This window comes from Gouania willdenowi, chromosome 1 (assembly GCF_900634775.1).
Source record: "Gouania willdenowi chromosome 1, fGouWil2.1, whole genome shotgun sequence".
Classification (NCBI taxonomy): domain Eukaryota; kingdom Metazoa; phylum Chordata; class Actinopteri; order Blenniiformes; family Gobiesocidae; genus Gouania; species Gouania willdenowi.
In genome coordinates this window covers 25931770-25955973 of record NC_041044.1, presented here as the reverse complement: position 1 = coordinate 25955973, position 24204 = coordinate 25931770, and the positions used below count along the sequence as shown (strand labels likewise).

Here is a 24204-nt window from a genome sequence, read left to right as displayed (position 1 = left end):
ACTCTCCGATCAAACAAACGCATTTTTGTGGCCCCACTGTGATAAAAGTTGTCTGCCTCTGATATAAGTAAAGAACAATAAAAACACTTACCACCACTAAAAGTAGGAGACTGTGGTTCCACACATGAGGAGATTGAGGTCTGAAGAGGCTGAAGGCAGCCATGATTTTCTGTGCGGCTCTTCCGCATAGTTAGAAAAATGTGGAGGCGCTCTACACGGAAATGTTTCCGCAAAGAGTGCCCACGCGGGGGGGCGTGGCTGCAAAAATTACGTGATTTGTACGCACGGCTCGCGGATGTGTCGAGCATAAAACAGCCTTTAGGGAGCAGGTTGAAAACAAGGGTGAGAGCGAGGCCATTTTGGTCATGCTTTTGGTAATGTGTGTTGTTACTATTGTGCAGAGGAGTCTGATGTACCAGTGTAGTGACATACGAAGAGAAAATATTAGAGGGAAAACATCCCACGGCTCAGACCATTAAAAACTAAAAGTGAACAGAGGAAAGAACATAGAGCTATTTGTTGGAATCAAACATTTCTAAGTTATGTCACAATGAGAGCTATCCTGAAAACCCAGATAAGCCTGCGAGTCCACAACAAATGTGTGCGTAAAAGCTGTTTTTGAATGCCAATGCTCTGCCGCCATGCTGGTTCCATCATGCTTTAATTCTTGAGATAGGGACCTTCACTAATTTTCAAAGTGTAATGAGATTAATTCGTTTAAAGCCAGTATTTTTTAGGCTGAACCTCTTGATGAATTAAGCATACACCTAAGGAAAAGCTGCTGCCTGTGTGCAAATATTAGGAAGAAGACAACCACAGATCAGTCACAGAATAAAAATACATAGACCTGAACATGATTAGTGATTGAGGAGATAAAAATCTGTGCTCGTTACCAGAGACGGAGAGAAGGCCGAGAAAGGGTTGTTGGAAGCAATGAAGATGAGTAAAAATGCTAAAGATGGAGTGTAGCGTAGTGCTGAGAGTGAAGTTACAGACTGGACTCTGACCCAGATTTTAAATACGGTCTCTGACAACATGATCTGACCATACTGCTGTGTGGTCCTGTGGATGCATTACCACTGCTCAGCTCCCTTCTCAGTATTCAGAGAAATCTTTGACAAGTCGGAGCTCGTTCATTTAAAATGACGACAAGTCTGAGATCAGAGTGTCATAAGACTCTCCTACAGGGTTCATTAGAAAACCTTGTGCCTTCACAGATTTTTTTTGTTCGTGTGTGTGCGCTCTTCCAACCACTATTACTTTATAAAATATATGTCGCTGCATTAAACAATTGTTCATATGCTAGGAATTTTATTTCTAGCTAAATAAAATGTGTAATTCAAAGAAGGAAAAATATCATTTTTCTATGCACTAGTAAAAGCAGAACGCTGAGTGCAAGCTGAAGGCGTTGGCAGCAGCTTTTGGCATTCGTCTTTAGCTTTTGCTGGTTTTTTGGCACAGTTTGCGCCTGTTTGGTTCTTTTATGACCAAGCAAGCTTTATATCCAAGCCAATTCCTTTTGGAGAAAAGGAGTAACATTTTGAGGAATTGGCTGCATTATTGGGATGATGCTTGATAATAAGTAATATCATTTTAAAACCTAAAAACACATGAGAGAAACAAAAGCACTGCTTGTAGAGCTACAATTTGGCTTTTAAAAAGGCTGAGGATGCCTTGCTTTGTCTTTACAATTGGGGCGCCGTCTTGTCAGGTTGGAAACGGCATGTGGTGTGTATTTCCTCAATTTACAACCAAGCTCACAAGATAAACACACACATGCAAGCACACACACAGCTTCCATAGTGTTAGCTGAGATTGTTGGGAGTTAGGTGACAGCTACTGAGAATACTTTGGCCTAAATTAGGCCCACTGCTTCATCAAAAGCATCCTGCCCTAGGATGTGTTGTATAGTTGGTACAGGTGAACTGCAAGGGACAAATTTGCGCTCACTCATTCCCATGTTCAAATATGGATTTTTAGTTTTCGATATTAGAAGACAGCAGCTTCCTTTCATTCATCTTTTTAAAAATGAATGGACTTCTATTACATTTTAGTAGGGGTGTGACGAGATCTTGTGAGATAAAAAACTAAATTTCTCGTCGCATTAAAAAATCTGTCTCGCAAGATATTTTTTATTTTTCAAAATGTTTATTTCATTTTATTGTGTGTGCTATCCAAACTTCTATTTGTGACCTGTGGAGGCAGTAATGCGCTCTTGCTACGTCTAGCCTGAACCTAAAGCAAGAGAAATAAAAGAAGAAGTGGAGAAGGAGTAAATTTTAATTCTACTTTCAATTTGTGGAAGAAGTTTATTAACAGTTAAAAGAACATGGCTGTGTAGTTGCAGAATGTTGTTAATGACATACTTGGTCAGGCTCTGGTTGCACTATTTGCACTCTGTATTGTCGACAGAGTTGAACTTTGATTTGGTTTTGCACATAATATTGTTTGCGCTTAAAAAAAGAAACAAATATACAATTTTATTTTAACTTTTATACATTTTAGTTTTAGTTTCAATTTGTGAAAGAAGTAGTTTATTAAAAGCTTATGCTTACATCATGCATGTTAAGAGTTATAATAAAACATTTCAAAATGCATGTGCAACTCGGTTAAATTAAAGTCTGTTGGTCCAGTCATATATTTTGTCATTGTAGTCTTCTTAAAATCTCGTCTCGTGAGTGTATTGTCTCACCACTACATTTTAGTGATTATACTTTCACTTTAATAGCTCTTTTTATGACCACCAGAGTAGTTCCCGGGACAGATCGGCCATTCAAGGTGCTAATTGTGCATTAGGAGCTAACTGAGGTTCAGTGACCCAGGACGCTTTTACTAACAGGCATACTTTGTTGCAGAAAGACTGGCAAACACAGAAATGTACACCTACTTATACTGTAATTTAGAGTCACAAATCAACAATTAAGAGACAAACCAAACAGTCACAAAGAGATGAGATAAGAAACCCTTTATTGTTTCCCGAGGGCGAAATTCAGGAGTGAGCGCTGCACTGAAAAGGAATCCCATGAATAGATCATGTATCTCCTGCTAAGAACAGAGTGCTGATATCTACCATAATAATGTACCATATTTTACATTTACTAGTTTTTCTATTTAAATGAACAAAAGAAAACATTTAATTTAACTAAATCACGATCCAATTGAAGTTTTAAGCTGCCCTATTTAATGAGCTGCTTCATGGACGACCTCTGCAGTTATAACTTATTACAAAAAAAAAATCTATAAAGATCAAGACATTTGCTATAAGAACTTCATCCACACCAGAGACACAGACCGCATACGTTTCTCACAGATTGGATAAATGGCACAGTGCACACTGAACATGTCACCTGTCCGTCAAAGCTGCAACACAGAGACAGACAATCTCTCAAGCACATTCAAACCTACATGGCATTTAGTGTCAATCAACCTAAGAAGGATTGGTAGGGACCAAAGTATTAAGAGAAAACCCAGGCTGCATTGTTCTTGCTGAAATGTTACACCTCAAATGTGCAGTTTCTTATATTGACTGTTCCATCTACTATCTATACCCTTGATACATATTTTAGGACTGTGAGAGGCAACTGGAGTAGCTGTAGAAAACCTATGCACATGTGAGGAACTCTACACAGAGAAATCTGGGTCCTGGTCAGAATAAAACTAAAAATCATCAAGCTCTAAGGCAGCATTGCTACCCTTTACACTACCAATAAATCATTTATTTTAGGCTGCTCAATGGTGAGGTTGCTGATTCCTAGATTAAAAGTTGTGGATTTCCCCTGTGGTGAACGTGTCTCTCTATGTGAAGGTTGAGCATGTGTGGTAGGAATGTGCCATATTTTATCGTTTATGATTTATCGTCAAAAACATTCTCACCGGGAAGAATTTGTCGATAAATTCCCATGTCTGAAATTAGCGAGGGCCACGGGCCATTTGCCCCTCAATTTAGCCAAGAATGCCCAAAAAAAAGCGCGTTCCACGGGCCAAAACTGCCCAGTTTGTTGTGAACAACTTATTATTCTCTGGAGCGGAACGTTGTTTATGGAAGCTCTGCACGGTGTGCACCGCCACCGCCCCCCCGCCGTCTGTGTGTCTGTGTGCTCGTCACGGCTACCTGAAGCTACTATGCTGCAATACAACACGAGCCGCTACTTGGTTAAAACCAGATAAAAATCCAACAAAGGAAACCGATTCAAGTTCCTCCGTCAGATCCATCCAAAGTTCCACAAACACGGTGACAGAAATCAACTAACTTTTTTTAGTTAACTGGATTTTAATTTTTATTTAATGTTGCTGCTCTTATGATGTTTATGCACTCTTGTTTTATTATTCTATTGTGTTGCACTTGTACTTTTACCACAACTCTGTATAGCACTTTGTGATTTTATCTGCAAAAAGCGCTTTATAAATAAAACTTGATTACTTACTAAAGCTAACTATGCTAAGCTAACACAATGACACTCAGACTGAGCTAAGTGCTAATGCTAACCTCCATATAAAGAATAGACCAAGTAAAAAGATTAAAAGAACACATCTTACTATCATAAAGCCACAGAGAGCCACCAATTTGTTTATGGTCAGATTTAACACTTGTATGGAAGAATAAAAGCTAAACATGTCACACGTTGTGTGAAATAAATATTAACATAATAACTAATGTCACTATTCATTCATTCAATATTTTTTAATTATATTTCATCAGCAGTAAAAACACTATTGAAGTTATTTGTGCTTATAATGTGCTTTTTTTAAAAAAATAATTTTATTTCAAGTGAGGAAATAAATGAATTACATAAAATAACACTAATAGTGATCCACATGCACAAATATATTTCATAAAATATCAGCTCATGAGCTGTTTGAGTCAGCAGTTATTGTAGCCTTTTTAAATGTGTCTAGTGTTGATGTATTCAGATTTATTTGTGTTTGTAAGGAATCTGTTTACACTAAGTTGTGAATTTTTTTATTTATAGTTTTTATTTATCGTGATTTTTATCGTTATCGTGATAAATACTAGAAATTATCGGGATCATTTTTGTTGTCATTATCGCCCATCCCTAATGTGTGGATTACTTTGTTACCAGGTTAGAATGGGGTGGGCTGTTCAGAATGTACCTTGTGTTGTGCAATAAATGTGCTTTAGTAAGTGGATTAGAGGATAAATGCCTTGGTGAATGTATCCAATGTATGGACTAAAACTTCTAGATTGGATGTCTGTAAATATATTTAAAAAGATTGCATTAAGTTTATCAAAGTGAATTAAAAAGTGAAGAAATGAAAACAGTGTGTACTACTTTGAAATTGTTTAACTGTCTATAAAACCATCAATTAGTGCATCTATAACAGCCGGTTAATCTAAAGGATTGTCCATGAGTAAAAGGCAGACTACAGTTTTAACAAGTATTTAAAGGTTCAGTCTACAACTCTTATAAAAGTGACTTTTTGTTATATTTGCTGAAGCTGTCACAATGTAAGGACAGCTTTACATGAAACTAGTTGTTTGCGTGACAAAAAGAGGCTCACTGAGTCCTCTCTCAATGGAAATAGAGACTTTTCTGCTTGAAAGGTAATTACTGCTGCTTGATTTACATTATGTTGGATTCGTAATTGTTACACTAGAACTCTGTAGTGCATGTGTTGTTCATGTGCGTGCAGCAGCCTCCGTATGAGCTGCTGTAAGTGACACGGTGTTGCTGCTGCTGAGGTGTGTGCACATTGAGAGAGAGAAGTGCTGCAGTAATATGCTTTTAACAGTGCATGTTATATTACTGTGATGTTGCTGTCGGACTAATATCATATATCAATATATGATCATATATATATATCAAATAACAAATATTTGAATACAGTATATTTTTGGGGATTTGGAAGAACAAGCTTTCAGATTGCTTGCTGTTTAACATACATGATGATGTAAAATAAGGAAAATCTTTGTTAGCATGACCTTTGCAGTTTATTGCATTGTGGCCACATTTACTGTTTTGTATATGGGTTTTATTTCCAATGGCTAATTGGAAACCAAAACACTGCATCACCTGCATTCAAACACAAACATACAGCAAAAGAGAGCCAAAACATTTCAGTGCTAGCAACAACCTCCCACTCCAAATGGGAGGGGGACGTGACAGTATTGGAAGCTTTAAAGTACGGTGTAGGACTTTCTTAATGAAACCTTTTCAGTCTCACAGTCATATTCTGCCTGGCACAAATAGCTAATGTTGCCGTGGGACTATTTGTGTGAGCAGACGACATAATTAAGCTATTTAACTGCCTTGACATTTAGTGTAGAGAGCAGATCTGCATGGTTCAAACAGGGATTAAGCCATTTTTTAACCCATTCTCATTAAGCATGCATGTCTTCCTATTTATGTTCACTTCAAAGCTCTATGTGTGACGATTGCCAAGTGGGACGGAATTGAAAGAAAAGAGCTGGGATTGGAGAAAAGGCATGCTAGGACAGAAAAAAAGGCTGTGACCAGTTAATTATCTTGATTACTGAAGCTCAATTCCAGCCTGGTCGCACACACCACAATGGTAACCAGCTAAACAGCACAGCTCAGTTAAACTGGGGGATTTTTTACTTAACTCTTTGCTCACCAGTAAAGGATCCCATTGCTATTGTAATGACTCTAAACTGATTTTACTATCCAGTGTCACAGTACCTAGCCCAAGTTATGTAAAATAAGCTCCCTTAATCCTAAGAGTCAATGAATTATTATTATCTAGCTTTGCTACAATCATACAAATGTAGTAAATTGCAACAAAGGACAAAATACTTCTCTGAATGTGGACCAAAGGCTTATGTTTTGGTTTTAATTAATGCAGCTTTGTTTAAAAACCTTAATCTGAATTTTTTAAAATACTGCTCCAGAACTAGGCCTAAGGCGAGGTCTCTTTTGAATGCATAATAGCAGTTCAAAGCATATGTTTTTTTAGTATTAGGGTTAGATCAATATCTAAAAACAATACTTTAGCAAGCGTCAACCAATATGTCACCTCAGTGATGGCAGACCACAGATATATGAAGATGAGCCACAATACAATAGTTTTATGGTTCATCCAACTGGGCTATTCACTGGCTGCTGCATACCTACAGTAACCACATCCATTTATTGTCTAGTGTTATATTTAGGGATGTTTGATATTAGTTTTTTTTGTTTTTTCCAGATATACGATATTGGCCAACACTAAATTTCCGATAATAATCAATTCTGAAATATACAGTACATAGACTTCCTCCCTCCAATTTTAGATCACATAATACATCTCTCCATAGAAAGAACAGTTTAAGGCTACTTTAAATGCAATGCCCCACATGATTATTCTGCCCATATACATCATCTGTGCAAAATAAGGACACTTTTTTAACTTTAGCAATGGAAAAAGTGCCATATTTGTTTTTAGCCTATTTGTTTTGTCTCAAAAAACAACATAAGTCAGTTTTTCAATATCTGTGGAAAAAATTATAATAATGTAGATTAATATTACATTTTATGACTAATATTATAATATTAATAATACCCATCTCTGGTTATACTAGCTTGTATTTCTAGAATTAAGCGTCACTGCTGTTGCCACAGTAATCGTAAAAAAAAAAAAGGCTAAGCTATTAAAAAGGGGGGGAAATAGCTTTGACTGGTGTGTGTATACGTATAAACTGCCATTTTAGACATTATGAAGTAAGCACCTCTTGGACAAAACAGCAAACACGCATACATTTTGAGAATGTTTTTTATTAATATCAATAATTTCAAGAACTGATTGCTTTTACTAAAAAGGCTGTGTATTTAAGCTTTAAATCATTTTAATGGTAAAACCTTTGCTTTTAAAGACCAAATTCGCCTCTCCTACAGTTTAAAAAAAGTTTACGTCAGACAGACACTGGACTGCTGGGTGGAATTTGGTGCACTGCGTTTTGCCAAGTTTCTTCTTCAAACTCTGTCCAGTCCGACCCAATCCTCTCATACAGCCTCGGGATGAGGGGGCTGTTTGTCCAGTTATGTACATGTGTGTTTTAACAAGATGATTTACAGCATATATCTGTTTCTACAGCGCTGCTGCCAGGATCAGGGCTGCTGCGTTTCTTTCAGCCTGTATATCTTCCCATCTGATGTTGCTTTGAGACATTTTTATCCTCTCTCTGCTGAATATAGCCAGAGGCAACTTGACAATTAGGCACACAGAGAATTTGAAATGTCACCAGATGTGAGCAAACTAAGAGAATGTGAGATTACTTTGCGATGCGCACGGATGTTCGTTTTTCTACTGTATCAATGTCTTCAATCTGAACTTCATCTTTACACGGTTACCGGCTGTTTAAAAGTTTAACCTTTAGGTTGGGCTTCACGTTCTGACCCACTCTTCCAAATTTTTGTCTCGGCAGATGGAAACTAAAAACTGTTATTGCACAACTCTTCTAACACTTCTACCGCTAATATCACTACTTTATCTAAACTGTGGATCTAGATGTGTGCATTTTATTTCTTTTTTTTTGTTTTGTTTTTTGCAATCCAATGTGTTGGAAGCAGCTTTGTCACTTCACCTTTGAGTGTGACCACCAGCCTTTGAAGTGTTTAAAAGCAGCCCTTTGTTTTCAGCACTTTGATCATCAGATAAGAAGATCTTGAGTCAGTGCAGTAAAAGTGCCAAAAAGCAGTAATTCAACCTGTTTTAAACAATTGAAATAGTGATCACTTACAACAGTAAGTCCATATTTTTAGTTTAGCAACAGGAAAGTGTTAAAGACGTTGTTAGTTTGATTTATATGTCAACTCTATTTTGTTTCACGTTCTCGTCATTACATCGAAAGTAGTTTTAAACAATAACTATAAAATAAAACAAGGATAAGATCATTATTAACTGTTTCCTTTACCTATGGTATAAACTATGGAAAAAACAGAACAAAAATAAATAAATAAATAAATAAAACGAGGATACTAAAAAAACAACTGTCAGGGATGATCAAAAATAATAGCCACATCTCATCCCTCCATCCATTTTCTATACATGATGTTGTGGGGAAGATACTAAAGCGAGGTTCACACATAAGGATTTTCTAAATCTGAAGAGATTGATCTGTTACAGACTCCACTATCTAAAATGATATTGGTAAACCATGGTTGAAATATTTCGAGTTGCCTTAAATGCAGCATTATGTGTTTCTCAGTTTGCTTTTTGATTGGCCACAATCCATTCCATGTCCCAAATCATGAGTCGGGAGACGACAGCTTTTCCTACACACGAAGAGTTTTTTTTCAAAACTAATGAACAGGTTTATTATTTACAATTGTTTGCCCCGAGGACAATTCACTCTTACCACACCTCAGACCACAGGATAATATTATAAAACATAAAATAATCTGGTGTTTGCCATCCTTGGTCGGGAAGAGGGAAAACAGGGACAAAACCAGCCTGGGTCTTTTTATGTGTGTACCTCCCTGTGCAGGTTGCCAGTCCATCAATAGGCTAACACAAGCTGCATTTCCATTAGCCTTGAAAATGTGCAAAATCGAAATAGGGCAACTGGTAATGGAAACACCTGAAGTTTGAAAAAACACCCAAATATCGCTAAAAGGTTTTTACGCTTTCATGAGGAGGAATTTTGATATTGAAATCTGTCGCAGAAGCGCTATGGAAACACTTTTTCTGCAAATACGCATCACAGATTACTGCTCTATGAGAAAACATGACGCGGTACATGTAAAACAGAAGAGGAGACCAGAACATTTCTAAGCAAAAGTTATTCCTGCTACATTAGTATGGGATCACAGGAGTGCAAAAATTAAAAGGAAATAAATGTGGAAATATAAAGAGAATCCATTTCCATTTTGTTGTTGCTTTTTCTGTTTTGTCTTTGTCTTTTCCATTTGCTTTTAATTGATGGCTCAAGCCGTCAAGTAAAAGCAATGTCAAAGCAAAGGGTCTTTCTGTCCAGGGTGACTAGTCAATACCTGATCACACGATTCCTGCTTGCAATGGCTATGTATTAGCAGGCTTGGGGAGTAACGAATTACAAGTAACGGTGTTACGTAATCAGGATACAAAAAACATGTAACTGTAATCCGTTAGAGTATATTAAAAATTGTGTAATCAGATTACAGGTATTTTTTATAAAAACGGGGATTGCATTTTAAAAGAAGACGAAATATGCATCAGTGCATCAAACACACAATGCGCGCGCACTTATTGAGATACTTTACGGCAGTTCATCACAACAAATGAACATGTAAAACATGTTGTAACAATGTTCTGATGACGCAAACAGCGCGGTCACTGCGCACTTGTCTGGAAACGGACCAACGTGTCCGTGGACTCACAGAGTGGCTGTATTTAATACATCTGAGCACTGAAGGGTTTTCTAAGCAGAGAGTGTGATGTGTGTGTTATGTTTCTGTGTCACGTCAACAATGTAGTACCGTGGGACCTCTACACAACAATCTGAAGCGTGGCACAATTGGCGTTATATTTGTGCCACAACTCGGCTGTCAGTGCATGTCTGAACTTTATTTCGACTGTAAATGGTTCGCGTTATAAAGATCAGTGATGGGATTAAAATTAAACCAGCGCACACAAGAAATGTACATAGAGCTGTGTGCGCATCTGAAGAACATGTTTGGATAATAAATAAAACCAAGAAGCTGATTTTCATCAAGAACTTCAGTGCACTTTGTGTTTTAATAAGATAACATATTTAATGTGACTCTCTTCCAACAGCTCAGTCAGTTATAGGCCTGTACATTATTATTTAATGTATGAGTGGGGTCAGGTTAAACATTTTATTGTTTTTATTTTATATTGTGCATTGTTGGAATGTCCGTGCTAAATAAATATTTTCAGATTTTTAATGGATTTATTATTTTAATATAAATTCATACAATTGCAGTGTTTTAATTTTAGTGGTTAGTACACATTCAGAGCCAGAAATGCAATGAGGGACTAATATTTAGCATTATAATTTATTTCTGTTTCAGTTTGGGCCAAAAAATTTAATTTGGGTGCATCCCTAATGGAAACTGCAGCGTCATGTTTCATTTAAATCCAAAAACGGACACAATATCACAGTACAATGTGAAATGTACGTAAATGTTGTCGTCATACAGGGATTTTTGCTTCTGTATTATTTTATCTGCACAGTGCTGTAAGTTAGCGGGTCAGAACGGATGTATGGATGTGTTGTAAGTTATAACATCCAGTCTTTTAAAAGCTCTTCTTAGGGAGGTTTAAAGACAAAAACAAATCATGTTTTAGTGAAATCTAAATATTTCTGCCAGAAGGCTGCAGGCTAACTGCATTTGTTAATCTAGGAAATCATTTCCAGCAAATTGTATTTGGCACACATTTAATTATAGTCACTACCTGTACATTACATGACACATGAAAAACATGCTGACTCTAGTGTAGGGGGATTACTTATAATTTACCCTGGATCATGTTATTACCTAAAACATCTACTGACAATTGTCACTATGTTGTATGACTGCAACCTTAGTAACTAAGTATAGAACTAGTTAAAACCACCCACTTTCAGGTGGTGCTTTTTTGCTATATATTATTATATACCATACAGTAATTATTATCGTATGGTCTGTGGTCTAGGTCAATGATTCAACTGAATTGTTCATAATAATGAGTAAATTGATTGATAATCTTTCGACACCTTATTGATTTAAACTACTGTGAGTTTGTGTTAAACTAAAACATTTCCTTTAATACAGTGTGACTGTAAAAGGTGATTTTATGTTTGTCTAAAATAATAGTGTGCACGTTACACATGTTTCATCCTTTTGTGTCTTTATTTGCATGTTTGGTATTGAAGTAATCCAAAAGTAATCAGTTACTTTAATACCGTGATACTGATTACATTTTTTAACAGGTAACTTGTAATTGTATCGGATTACTTTTTAAAAGTAACCGTCCCAACCCTGAACATAGCTAATACATAGCCACTACAAGCAGGAATCATGTGATCAGGTATCGACTAGTCACCCTGGACAGAAAGACCTTTTCTTTGACATTGCTTTGACTTGACAGCTTGGGACAAAAAGGAAAAAGAATGACTACATTTGTATATTTTTATTATTAATATATTTCCACATTTATTTCCTTCTAATTTTGGCACTCCAGTGATTCCATACATTAGACGTAAAACAACAAGATGATGCAGTGTTATAAAGAGGTTTGGAGCGTCCGTCTTCCTGCAGTGAAGTCTCGCGGGATGAGATTTTACGGGAGTTACGAGGCTGCTGCCCAAAATAACCTTCAATGGAAACACGTTCAAAGCGCAATTATGCTTTGTTGACTTTTAGAAATATCGCTTTTTTTCTTTGCGAAAATCTGCTACAGAGAGACAGTCTGTTACAGGCAGACCCACATTTATTTCTACAGTCAAATCAAGACAGTTCAGGAAAACTAAGGATTTTTAAGGGAGAAGAACAGAGAACATAAATGTTATTGTGAGAACATGCAAACTCCACACAGAAACATATTGGCCACAGGGGTTTGAACATGCAAATATTTAGCAATGAGGCTTCAATGCTACCTCCTGGCCCACTGAGCAGTCCTATTCATACTGTATCCTCTTTGTAATAATAACTATTCATTCTGTCTTCTACTTTGTCTGTGGGTCGCATGGGTCAACTGATGTGTATCCCAACTGGCATGAAATCCATGTAAGAGGATTCACACTGGCCCGGACACCAGTCTATTGTGCACACACACACACACACACACACAGCAATTCCTTCCTGGGCTAATTCAGAGGTGCAAATTATTCCAACAAGTTTTTGGACATTTGAAGGAAACCACAGTATCCAAATAAAAGGAATGCATGGAGAGAACATGCAAACTCCAAACAGAAAGGCTCCAGTTCCAACTTGCGAGTCAAACCTGAGTTTGTTTGCTATGAGGCAAAAGTGCTAACCACTTTGTTTGTTCTGTTTAGAAAAAACTTTCATTGGTGCTTCTCATTACAGCTATGATGTCGTTGATTAGTCATTACTGTGTCAAGAATAACCGTAAGCATACGTGGGAAACTCCCATCACTAATGGCTTGTAGCTGATTACACTGTACGGTCTTTGCCTCACCTGGTGTCTGAGGCTGATTGGCAGAAAGCAGGTCAGGAGGGTTCTCTCTCTCTCATTTTAAAAGAGGAGAGCAGGAGGGATCCACACAAGGAAATGTCTGCTCCAATTTCCATTGCTTTTTTGCTCTTGTCCAGTGTTTGTTCTGGATTGGTGCAGATCACATGGCGCTGGCCGTTCATGTCCAAAAATTGCATAGAAAGAGAAGTAGGAATACAGCCAATATCACTTGTGCCAAAAGTTACAAAAACCTGCCCATCACAACATTTCATGTACATTATTAATGCTGTCTTAATGGAAAACAATCTGGATGTTTGGGTTTCAAATGGGAATATATAATCAACTGTGTGTCAGTTGGCCAGGAATTTATTGCACATAATTGTAAATGTATGTCCATTTTAGATAGAGGTTGGCCGATATATGGATTTTTTTTAGGATCGGCCATTGGCCGATTTTTTTGTGTGCATGGGAGAGGTAGAAGCCAATAGGCTTACAAATAAAAAGCCGATAAAATAGGAGAAGGATATAATATAATAGTGCCTGATCAAAAATCCTTATCCTTTTATATCCTTAATAGAATAAGGATATAATAGGATAAGGATATTTGATCAGGCACTCGTGTGGCACCTGCAGCCACCGCTTGACTAATGGAAGGACCCCTCATTTATATCATATGAGTGTTTCAATTGTCTTTCATAATCAATGTGCTTTACAAAAAAGCATATTGGCCTCAAATATCAACTTCCAAAATCGGCTTTAGATATCGGCCATCGGCTGAATTAAAAAAAATAAATAAAATATCTGTATCTGCATCGGCCTTTGAAAATCCCCTATCGGTCGACCTCTAATTTTAGAGTTGGTGCAGGTACAAACTTGATTCAATAAAAATGTAAACAAAAAATGCAAAATGGACCTTAAAGTTAACATGTTTTTTTTGCATTGCTTCTGAATGCAGTCACACCGTCACTGTATGCTGTGCAAATTGTTTGCAGCCACTTATCCACAATGCCCAAAATATCTGGTCCCATCTGCTGAGGCGATGAGTCGACACAAAAAAAAAAGCCAAGTGTGGCAAGAAAACACATAAAAACAAAAGCAGAAATCTTAAACAGAGGTCATTAAAGCAAACCTGAATGCTAGGGATGAAAATGTAACAGACAAGTCCACAACTGTTGGTTTTGGACTTAGGCAGGCTCTGAAAACTGGTTCTGAGGAGGCATGTTTCTGGGCCACGCCTGTCATTCTTCTCTTTTTCTCGAGTCAGTATGAAGCAGTTCTTCATTTTAGTCTTTAATTAGTTCTTCATCCAAACTTCAACGCATCCTTAAACTATATGTATTCATATCTGCGATGAATTAGAAAAAACAAAGAGGATGATGATCAATTACTGACCTGTCAGCAAATAATGTGGTCGGAAGATCAATATTACCACAGTATGGCATCAGGGAGCATAAAGAGTTACTGTTAACACACACACTAACAAAAACAACCCAACGTAAATTATGACAAATAAAAATAAGCAGAAATGTATATGTTCCGAATGGTGAAAATAACTTGTACTGACTGTTCAGATACCCAACACACACACACACACACACACCTTTTCTTGAGTAGAGGTTTTCAGGGTAAAGGTACAGTAGGTTTTTGGTATTTGTTACACTCCCATGGCTCAGCTTGGCACCGCGGCTCCCTGGAAAGGATCTTGGCTCAGATAGACAATGGGATTTCAAGTGAGCCATAGCAAGAAGAAGAAAGGATCAGAGCGATCATGAGATGCTTTATGCCTGTGATTAGCTAAAAATGTTTCCTTTGGGCTCTTGTTGGCAGCACATTTTGGAGGAAACAGCAGCTTGCCTCCCCTGTAGCCTGTTTCTACTTGAAATGAAGTTTACACCAAAACAGGGCCAGCACAGCTCAGCATCTCTAAATAAGAGCTGGAAAGACAGGGGGTTCTTCTTCGATTTTCCAACAGAAGATGAAATGAAATAAAACATTGCTATTCAGTTTCCAACGACTATTAAAGCTCATTTCAAACTAACCCAATCGTATATATTTCCAAACTGGCTTTCTTTAAATGTCCACCTAGTGAAGTATACATATCTAACAGGCACATGTCATGTATAGTGTATATAATTAAAAGCTGCACAAATGTAAAAATATCACCTATGAGATGGAAGTGTATACTGAGCTGCTTAAATAATCATACAATATGGTTTAACCACTGTTGTCTTGGTCAATTGTTTATTTCATAGCTGAAAAATTCCTACTTTCACTTAATTTTACCAATGATAATGTTGTAGCTGCATGGAGCCCCTACTGTTTCTGTTTAAACGTCTGAAAGATCAACTAAGGCCTTGTATATATACTGTATATATATATATATATATATATATATATATATATATATATATATATATATATATATATATATATATATATATATATATATATATATTATTGGCATCAACTGAGCTGGGCCACTTGTTGGTAAATGTGAGGCCACTCATGGACCTGTGAACCAACATTTAAAAACCCCTGGATTAGAGAATACACCTCCACAGGTTTGGTAAATCTCCATATTTTTCAAATGAATCCAATGCCAAAACAAACACCCACTTTTCCTCCCTCTTTCCACACATACACTTTACTTGTATCTGCAGCAACAGATTGACATCTGCCAATCGCCCTGCAGACCTTACTGTTACTCAACACTGGGGCACACAAATGCTGAGCCGTGTTCGGCCTCCAACAAATTTTGCAATTCAAAGAGAGAGTGCCAGTGGGGCCTGCCAACATGCATCGTTGACCTTAAACAGCCAGAAAACAACTGGAAACTGACGTGACTCCATCACTGCTGTATAGCAGGGAGAGAAAGTAAAGAAGAAAAAGGAAAACTAGAGAAAATATTCAGCCGGAACTTAAGCTCAGCTACATTCCTCCTCACGGTGCAGCAAATAGTTTCTCCCAATGCAAACAAAAGCGCTGTATGCAAAGGTTCTCTGTTTATATATATTCAAACATAATCACAAAGATAAACAGCAGATGATGAAGAGCGGCTGCCGACAAGAGCCAAGCACAGGCGTGTGCAGAGAACCAGCCAGGAGTTCAAACGACAGTGTAAAGAGCTAACAGTCACAGGCACAGAGGTAGAGCTAATGTGTTTAGTTGTGTTAGCGTACACTGCTTTGACCCAACACACCTCATTTTGATATGCGTGTGAAAGACAAAGCCACGCCTCTTCCTCCTGTAGCTAAAGTGTTGGAATCTCATGTAGAAACTGATCTTTTGTGTCACCTGCTGTTGCATCAGCAGACAGCTGGGCCTTGTTGTGATGTTTGTTTCTAGAACCTGCATTCACTTTCCAGGGCTTTTCAAATAAAGCCACCCTTAAGGCTCAAACATAATCAGGCGGACACCCGCAAAACGGAGGCCGCTCAGAGGACAGAGGCCAATTAAATGCAAAGCTCAGATTTGATGACCGCGCTTACCCCTCCGCATAGTTGGTGTCCCACAAAACACTGCTCGGCATTGTATTGACCCGCATTAACTCACTCACTGCCATTGACGTAAAAATACGTCATTTCAAATCCATACGGTCGCTGCCATTGATGTAGTTTTACGTCAATTGTGTTTTTTGATGCTGGTTGCTAGGAAACACTCTGGCGGAGGTCCCTTGTGAATACTGAAGCTGTAGTATGATGTAATAACCAACTGGAGGCATGTAGGTGGCAGCAGTGCACATTTGGATGACAGATCACCCGTGATTAACACCATCGATGGGGAGGGAGAAGCCAGAGATGGGGCACAAAATGGCGCTACGATAGAAGACGGTGAAAGTAGGAGGAAGTTGCGTCTGTGGAGACTGGCCTTCATCCAAGTCTCTCCCAAAGTCAAAATACAATAAGAAAACCAAACAAATCTGACGTAGATAGCAAAATAATAATACTTTTACCATCAAAAGCCTGGTCTCAGTGTTGGTTTTGTTGTTTTATAAAAGTAAACCAATGTTGAGGTGCGACTAAAGCAAAAAAAAAAAAAAAAAAAGTCACTGACAGGATTTTTCAGAAAAAGGCTGTTTTCTCAGCTTTCTGTCAGAAACTGGCAATTTGTGTGGAACTTGCCCCTATTTAACTGCTGATTATGGAAGACTGAAACAAGCTAAAAACTAAATTAAGTTAAATGTAACACCAACCTGCATTTTAGCCATCTGGAGAAACAGCAGGAGAGATGAACACAAGCTTAGAGAGGCTGGCAGACGAGCTACGTCAGTAGCGACACCTTTAAAACACGTTCCAGGAGTTCGAGGACGACAGACAAGTGCCAAGAATCATGGGACATGTAGGATCTTAATGGAAACTGCTACACGGCGGAGCGTCCAAGTATTTAAGCTCTGAGGACAGCAGACAGTCCGTGCTGAGTCCGTAGTGCTCGGGGTCCGCCCGAGTATGTTTGAGCCTTTAGTGTATATATATTAGAGCTGGAAATGTAAAGTGGATTTCCTACTCATATATAAACAGGGTTAATATTAAGTCATACCAGTTATATGTAAACCTTCTTGTATATTTGTTCTTAAATTTATAAGTGATTCTACTCAGTTTAGCTAATCAATATTAGCCTTCAAATAGGCTTAGATTGTTAAGCCAGGGCCCAGGTTCTATTATTTATTCATGCAGTACTTTTCACTGTATAAAATTACAAAATACATTGCAGTAAAACATGTAGAATAAGTACGTGAACATATACAGTAATTAAGAGTCACGATATTTATATTTAAGATCGTTTTGATATCACTCAAAAATTGAAAACATCGGATTACATCAGCCTGCATCTAAAATCTCTGATGTATATTTTTTTTTATTTATTATTGTATTATTTTTCAGGGTCTTCTAATTTATTTTTTTATACATTTTATTCAATTGTTGATTATTCTTATGTTTAAGGTTAGAATGTATGTAACCATTAGTTAATAATTAAATGACTTTTTCCTATTACCTACTAATGCTGGCTGTTGTTCTATGTTTGAGTAATATCATTTGATTAAATATTTTCTAACATTCCATAAAAATAAGTACCTGTAGTAAAAGTATGTATTATTCCTGATGATATTGTATCTGGTCGATATCAGTATCGGCCAATACACAAGGCTGCAATGTCTCGGAGATGAAAAAAAGTTGATTGTGGACATTTCTTCATATACTATATATTTCCAAATACTTGAAAGTTAATGAATGCTTTTTAAAATGTGTCTAAAGACTAGAAATGTTAATTTTAAAAGCATAATGCTCTAATTAAGCTTATGCAATCACCTGATGGACAGTAAGACATTTGAACTGGCACTTTAAAAAAAAAAAAGTTATTAGTGAAGTTACTTATAAACAGGTTACATTTCTAACTAGGAAACTTGGAGCATGTTTCAATTAACACAAAATTGAAATACTACATAGGTAATCTATATAGTTGTTTTTTATAGTAGGGTTTTCCAACTGTTGGCAAAAACTTTTTTGCCTGAAATACTACTTATTAGAATTATTAAAAAAAAAAATAGCATTGATATTTGCTATATCACTTGAAATTTGACAGAAAATGTATAAATAAGACAGGTGGAGATCAGAGTGTTTCTGTGAGGTGACATCTCTTTTTGAATTCCATTTTATAGTCACAGATTGTTACAGTTTTTTTTAAAACTAATTGAGTTTAAAAGATCAGAGGCATGTCATTTCTTACTATCATGACTTATTAGCTGATCAAATGAGGTATTAATGGAATATGATGATTTCCTAAGATATTTGGCTGTTAAATCAAGTGTCATACAGTGTTTATTTACTTCAGAAATGTTAAGCTCTTTATAAAGTTGATTAGGAAGAAGTAGAAAGTAAATCTAGTAAATCTAATTTTGTAGTTGTTATCACTAAACTCAACAATATGAAAGTCGAGTGCTCTGCTGTGTACTGTGTCTATACCGCAGCTTGCTGTCACAGGTTGATTGGCTGAACGACGGTCATGAGTGTTTATTATTATTTCTATAAAAAGGTGCTTAATGGATGCATAGAGTGAAGCTCTGCTCCAGCTTTTCTCACCCTCTTGCTTTTGTTAGCTCTGTTTGCATTGGAGCGAGTTGTTCTACTGGTGTTGGCGTGCTGTCAGCCCACGCCCAAATGGTAACTTCTGTCAGAGAGAGATCTGGGTCTGTGCCACCACTGGGAAAAGAGGAGCCTATGTTAGTGTTATGGGAGTTCCCAATTCACCTGTTGAGTCATGCCACATGCAGAAAATTCAAGTGTGATCATCTTTTTTCTTGTGCTGCTTGTTAATAGTTTTAGCCATCAAAGGTTTAGCAGCAACAGTCACACGTGTGCTATAAAGTTAGGACTAGGGTTGGGGTCAATTACATTTTTCAGTTACAATTACGTCTTCAATTATTCAAGTTCAATTACATTTCAATTACGATTATAGTGACCAGCATTTTTTCCAATTCCAATTAAATTTCAATTATTTTTTTATCCTTAGAAAGTCAATTGCAGTCACGTTTTCAATTACTTAAGTTCAATTACAATTAATCACAATTATTCAGCCTGAAATAAATAGCCTAATAAAAGTTAACCATCCTCTTGTGTTAGCTTTCTGTCCTAAATCAGCTTTAAATTACACTAAAAACAAATATCTATCATATAATTTCTTTCCTATTTATTGGTTACCTTGTTAAGGCTTCCTAATCAATGACAATATAGGTTTTAATAATTATGGTGTGGGCATTTGAGTCTTTTTTGTGTCAGTAAACCCCTACATTTAATGTTTTTAAATGGTCAAATGTGGCAAAGCTTGATATGAAACATATTTTAATTATTAACTACATATGTGTAGAACTGTACATAGAACTGTAACGTGGTTCCCCAGTTTTGCATTACATTATAATTGACAATTTTTATAGAATTTTCATGGCAATTACAATTACAAAGTCAATTATTTGAACTCGATTACAATTTAATTACGATTATGACAGCAACAGATATTTTAAATCACAATTAAAATTACGCCATCATTACAATTTATTTTCAATTACGTTATTTCAATTATAATTGACCCCAAACCTGGTTAGAACTATAGGTCATTCCAGCTAGGTGTGAAAATACTTGTACAGTTATGTAGTTGTTACTATATAATGAGTATTTTTATTCATTTTGGTCATTCCATAATTACTTCAGGTAATGCTTAACATGTTAATTAAGCACACACAGATAGTATTAATTATGTATGAAGCACTTTTCATTGATGAAATCACAAAATGCTCAACAATATAATTTGTGGAATAAGAATAGCAGTTACATGAATTACCCACGTTAAAAAGGTACAGTCTGTAAAACATTAAAAACAACTATTAAACACAAACTGTGATTCATTAATTTTTTCTATATCTGACCATTGTGTCCCCTACTTAAACTTTAATATTATGGTTTGTTTTGTGCTGTATTTTTTTCACTTATCTTTACCACTTTCAACCAACTTTGTCTTCCACCAGCTCATGGTAGTGTCAAATTAATCATTGCAAAGCTGGATTTACAGGACAGTGAAGAAAGTTGAGATACAAAGAACAAAAAATAAATAATTAAGTCACTGGGCTAAGAGTGTCACAGTGCACACTGTGAGGAGTAGTTACGTATTCACAAAGCCATCCAGTCCTGCTCCCACTGAAGTGGGTCTGTGATTCAATCTTTTTGACAGGGGTTCCTCATTTAGAGCATGAGTGAAATAGCCTTCACAGACTTGCTGTATTTATAACAGCAATATATACAGTCCGTGCCTTAATATATGATGGAACTCTTTCTCAGTTTGAACCTGAGTCAGTCTGTCCAGGGCAGGAGAGCAGGGCATGTGCCAGTTGGATCCTGGTTGACCACAACATCCTGTGAGTCACCAGCAGGGCTTGTTCTACAATTACTGTGTGTTGTGGTGAAATGATGGAGAAAGACTACTTTCACAAGTGTACATTTTAACCGATGAAAGTATAAAATAATAACCTTAACCTCATCCAGAGCTATTACTACAGGAGACACGTTGTGTTTTTTTTTTTTTTTCTCACACAAGATTCCAGATTTAGTGCATGAAGCTGACCATGACATTCAAAAAGGCCAATGGAGTAGTGTTTATAATTGAAAAGGCTTCGTCACACAAAGCTACAGTCTTTCCAACACGAATCTGTTGGTAACATGAGAAAGCCAAGACATTTGATGAAACTGCCTAAAGTTAATGGGATTTAGTTTAACTTTTATGAATGCTCCATCGTCGGACACCATTTGATGTCCAAACAGGAGATACCGTTAGATCCATTATTTAATGAATTGGACACTCCCTTCAGCCTTATCTCCAGATGAACTCTGTTCTCTGGTGAAAATAAGGCTGCCTGGTGTTCAACTGGTGCCTCAGGGACTAGTGGCAGCTGACAGACAGCCGTGGGGGAAGCACACTGTCGGTCCTGTGATAGCTATATGAGATTCCACATGCTCTGATAAGTCATTCTTCCCTTACGTCTCAAACACCATGTGGTTCGTGGCCCTGAGTCAACATCCAGACTTTCCCTCACTTCCTAACGCTTCCCTTGTCCCTCTTCTTCCGTCAGTATGAACAGCGCGCTTCTTTCCTTCGTTCAGCAGCAGCATCCTAAAGGGAAACTCAACAGAATAGCCGCGCGCCGATGACTCACTCAGCAACATCGAGAACTCCACACCACATGCTCTCTAGTCATGACAGCCCACCACACCACACCCAGACCTGGATCATCGGCTTCCACTTGCTTGTTCCACTTTCTGTCCGTCTATCTAAAACGCTGCCTCTAGTTCTCCTTTCTAAAACTGTGCCACTTTCTTAGATCTCAAATGTTTCAATTGTTTACCCGTCTTTATTCTCCCATCTGAGTGCCTGTAGTTCTGCCACCCTGCACTCAATATATTCATATTCAGAGATTGTTTGGAGCTGATTTTGCTGTAGAAAATCCAGTCGGACTACCCATCAGCCTGTCGTATGTCTGCCTCGTCGTCTGTCTTTTGATACTCCACCGAAAAATCCAAAACACAAAAGAGACAGTGAGCGTCTGTCCCATCTGCATAAACACCAACGAAGACTCCAACGGATAGAGTATGACAATATAATTCAAATCAGCTCCAGGGAGATTGAAATATTCTTCAGGAAGCTTTACATTCTCGTGGTACATTTTTCAGATGTAGTTTTTCTCACTTATCTACATCCACAAACTTCGACTAAAGGTGGTTATTGGATTTCAGCTGCTCCTCTGAGACTGTATCCTTCCTTCTCTGCACTTCAATACAAGCTTCGACTGCTTTGACCCAAAATAAGCTCTGTATAGTACTGAAATAACTTGATCTGAATTGCACTCAATTGTGTAACGTTTTGATTATTCTAATATCTTCACCAATATGTTGAAACTGAAGGTTTGTTGACCATTGCAAGAGCAATAAGGATTTTTAGGGGCATTATGACTGGGTTAATAAAACACAGCTGCCCCTAAAAGTCCCTCACTTTTCTTGCTGCCTTTTCTTTCTTTCTCCCTCCCTTAGCTTGATGTTTCTGTCTCATTCCAAACATTTGAGATCAAACTACAAAATGTGTTGGCTCCTGCGATGCAATCTGATGCCTAACTTTAAAATTGGTTCAGTCGGTGGCTGTGAAAATGCAACAACATGAAATGACCACTGCCTTTTACCGTTTAAAGGCAGCTGGTTATAAGATTTAAAAAAAAAAAAAAGAGTCCTGGTTTTCAAGTATTTATGAATTGTGGATATATAATGGCTGGGTTTAATAGGATGTAGTGACTTTAAAAGGGGGGGTTTATCGAGTTCAGAAGAGAATTTCCACGAAGTAATCTGTGTTCATTGGAAATTCACAGAAATGGTTAACTCAATTCAAAGCTTTTATTGAAGTACGGTTTTGTGTAACATGTTGACAACAACACACAATTACACTGACTGTTGTATTGCTTTTGAACTGACGCTTACAGAGCTGAATGAACCTGATGATCCAGAGCCGAGAGCAACTGAAAATCGATGTGAAAATCTATTTAAAGTAAGTCTACGTCCATGCTAACAAATGAGTGTTAGGAGAGAATTTAAGAAAAAAGATGTAGGCAAGATGTGCAGCAAGTGATGACACGAGTCCGATCGGGTCTGTCAAACAATGTGAGACGCCACTGAGAGGAAAGCCCTGGTAGCAGCAGGAGCCAGCGCTGTTTAATATCACAATTTTAATCAGCACGCTTGGTGACTATCCCAGTGCTCCCCGCAGCCGCACAGCTTATTCAAACCAGGTTCATTCCTGTGAGCCTCCCTTAGCAGCCCCCTCCGCTCTCCTGCAGGCTCCAGCTGCAGCGTGTATGAAGAGCACTGGGCTGAGGAGGTTTTATCTGCCTTTACTGGTAGGTTATGTGCTCTAGCAAGATACACTTGAGCAATGACGAACGACTGGTAAAGGAATCTCACCCAAAACCTAGGAAGGTTTGTAATTTACTTTCCTTTTAGGTGACATGAACACTGGTATATTGGTAAATTTCAGTAATAAGGCCACAAATGCATTCAAAGCCAAAGCTAATTTACAGTGTCCATCCTCAGCTGGGCTGAAAAACCACTTTATAATTAATGGTCAGCCTCAGCAATCTGAAGGAATTTACAACTAACGTGCTATTTTTCTATAAACATTAGTGTGCTGCAACTTCTTACAGAGGCAACAAGTTCTGAAGCCTATAAATAATTAAAAAATAAATTAACAATAATATTAATTATAGGGGTGTCCCGATATAACTTTTTTCACTTCCGATGCAATACCAATATTGTATCCTTGGGTATTGGCCGACAATATTGATCCAATATACCAGCATGGCTCATATATACTTTTATTACTTATTGTGTAGTGGGAAATGTTAGAAAATGCTTTATTATTCAAACTGAGAATAATAGTCATCAAGAGAAGGAATGAGGAAAAACTGACCCATTTATTATTAACTAATGGGTTACACACATTTTATTCTTAAACATATATATATATATATATATATATATATTACAATTTAATAAAATTAATTAAAAAAAATAATTAAAGAACCCTAAAAAATAACGTCAATAA

At 37.2% G+C, this 24204-nt stretch overlaps 1 long non-coding RNA gene across 5 annotated transcripts in view; it reads right to left on the bottom strand.

The window, feature by feature from the left end:
- LOC114470076 (uncharacterized) overlaps window positions 1–24204 on the bottom strand; it is a 34279-nt gene that overhangs the window by 7803 nt on the left and 2272 nt on the right. Inside the window, exon 2 of one of the 5 annotated variants that reach the window (XR_003674826.1) lies at window positions 19155–19274. The exons of 3 other annotated variants lie outside the window; for them this stretch is intronic. This is a non-coding gene — a long non-coding RNA (uncharacterized LOC114470076). Of the gene's footprint in view, window positions 1–13080; window positions 13248–19154; window positions 19275–24204 lie in introns of all 5 variants that reach the window. One more of the 5 variants, XR_003674825.1, reaches the window with a different exon arrangement.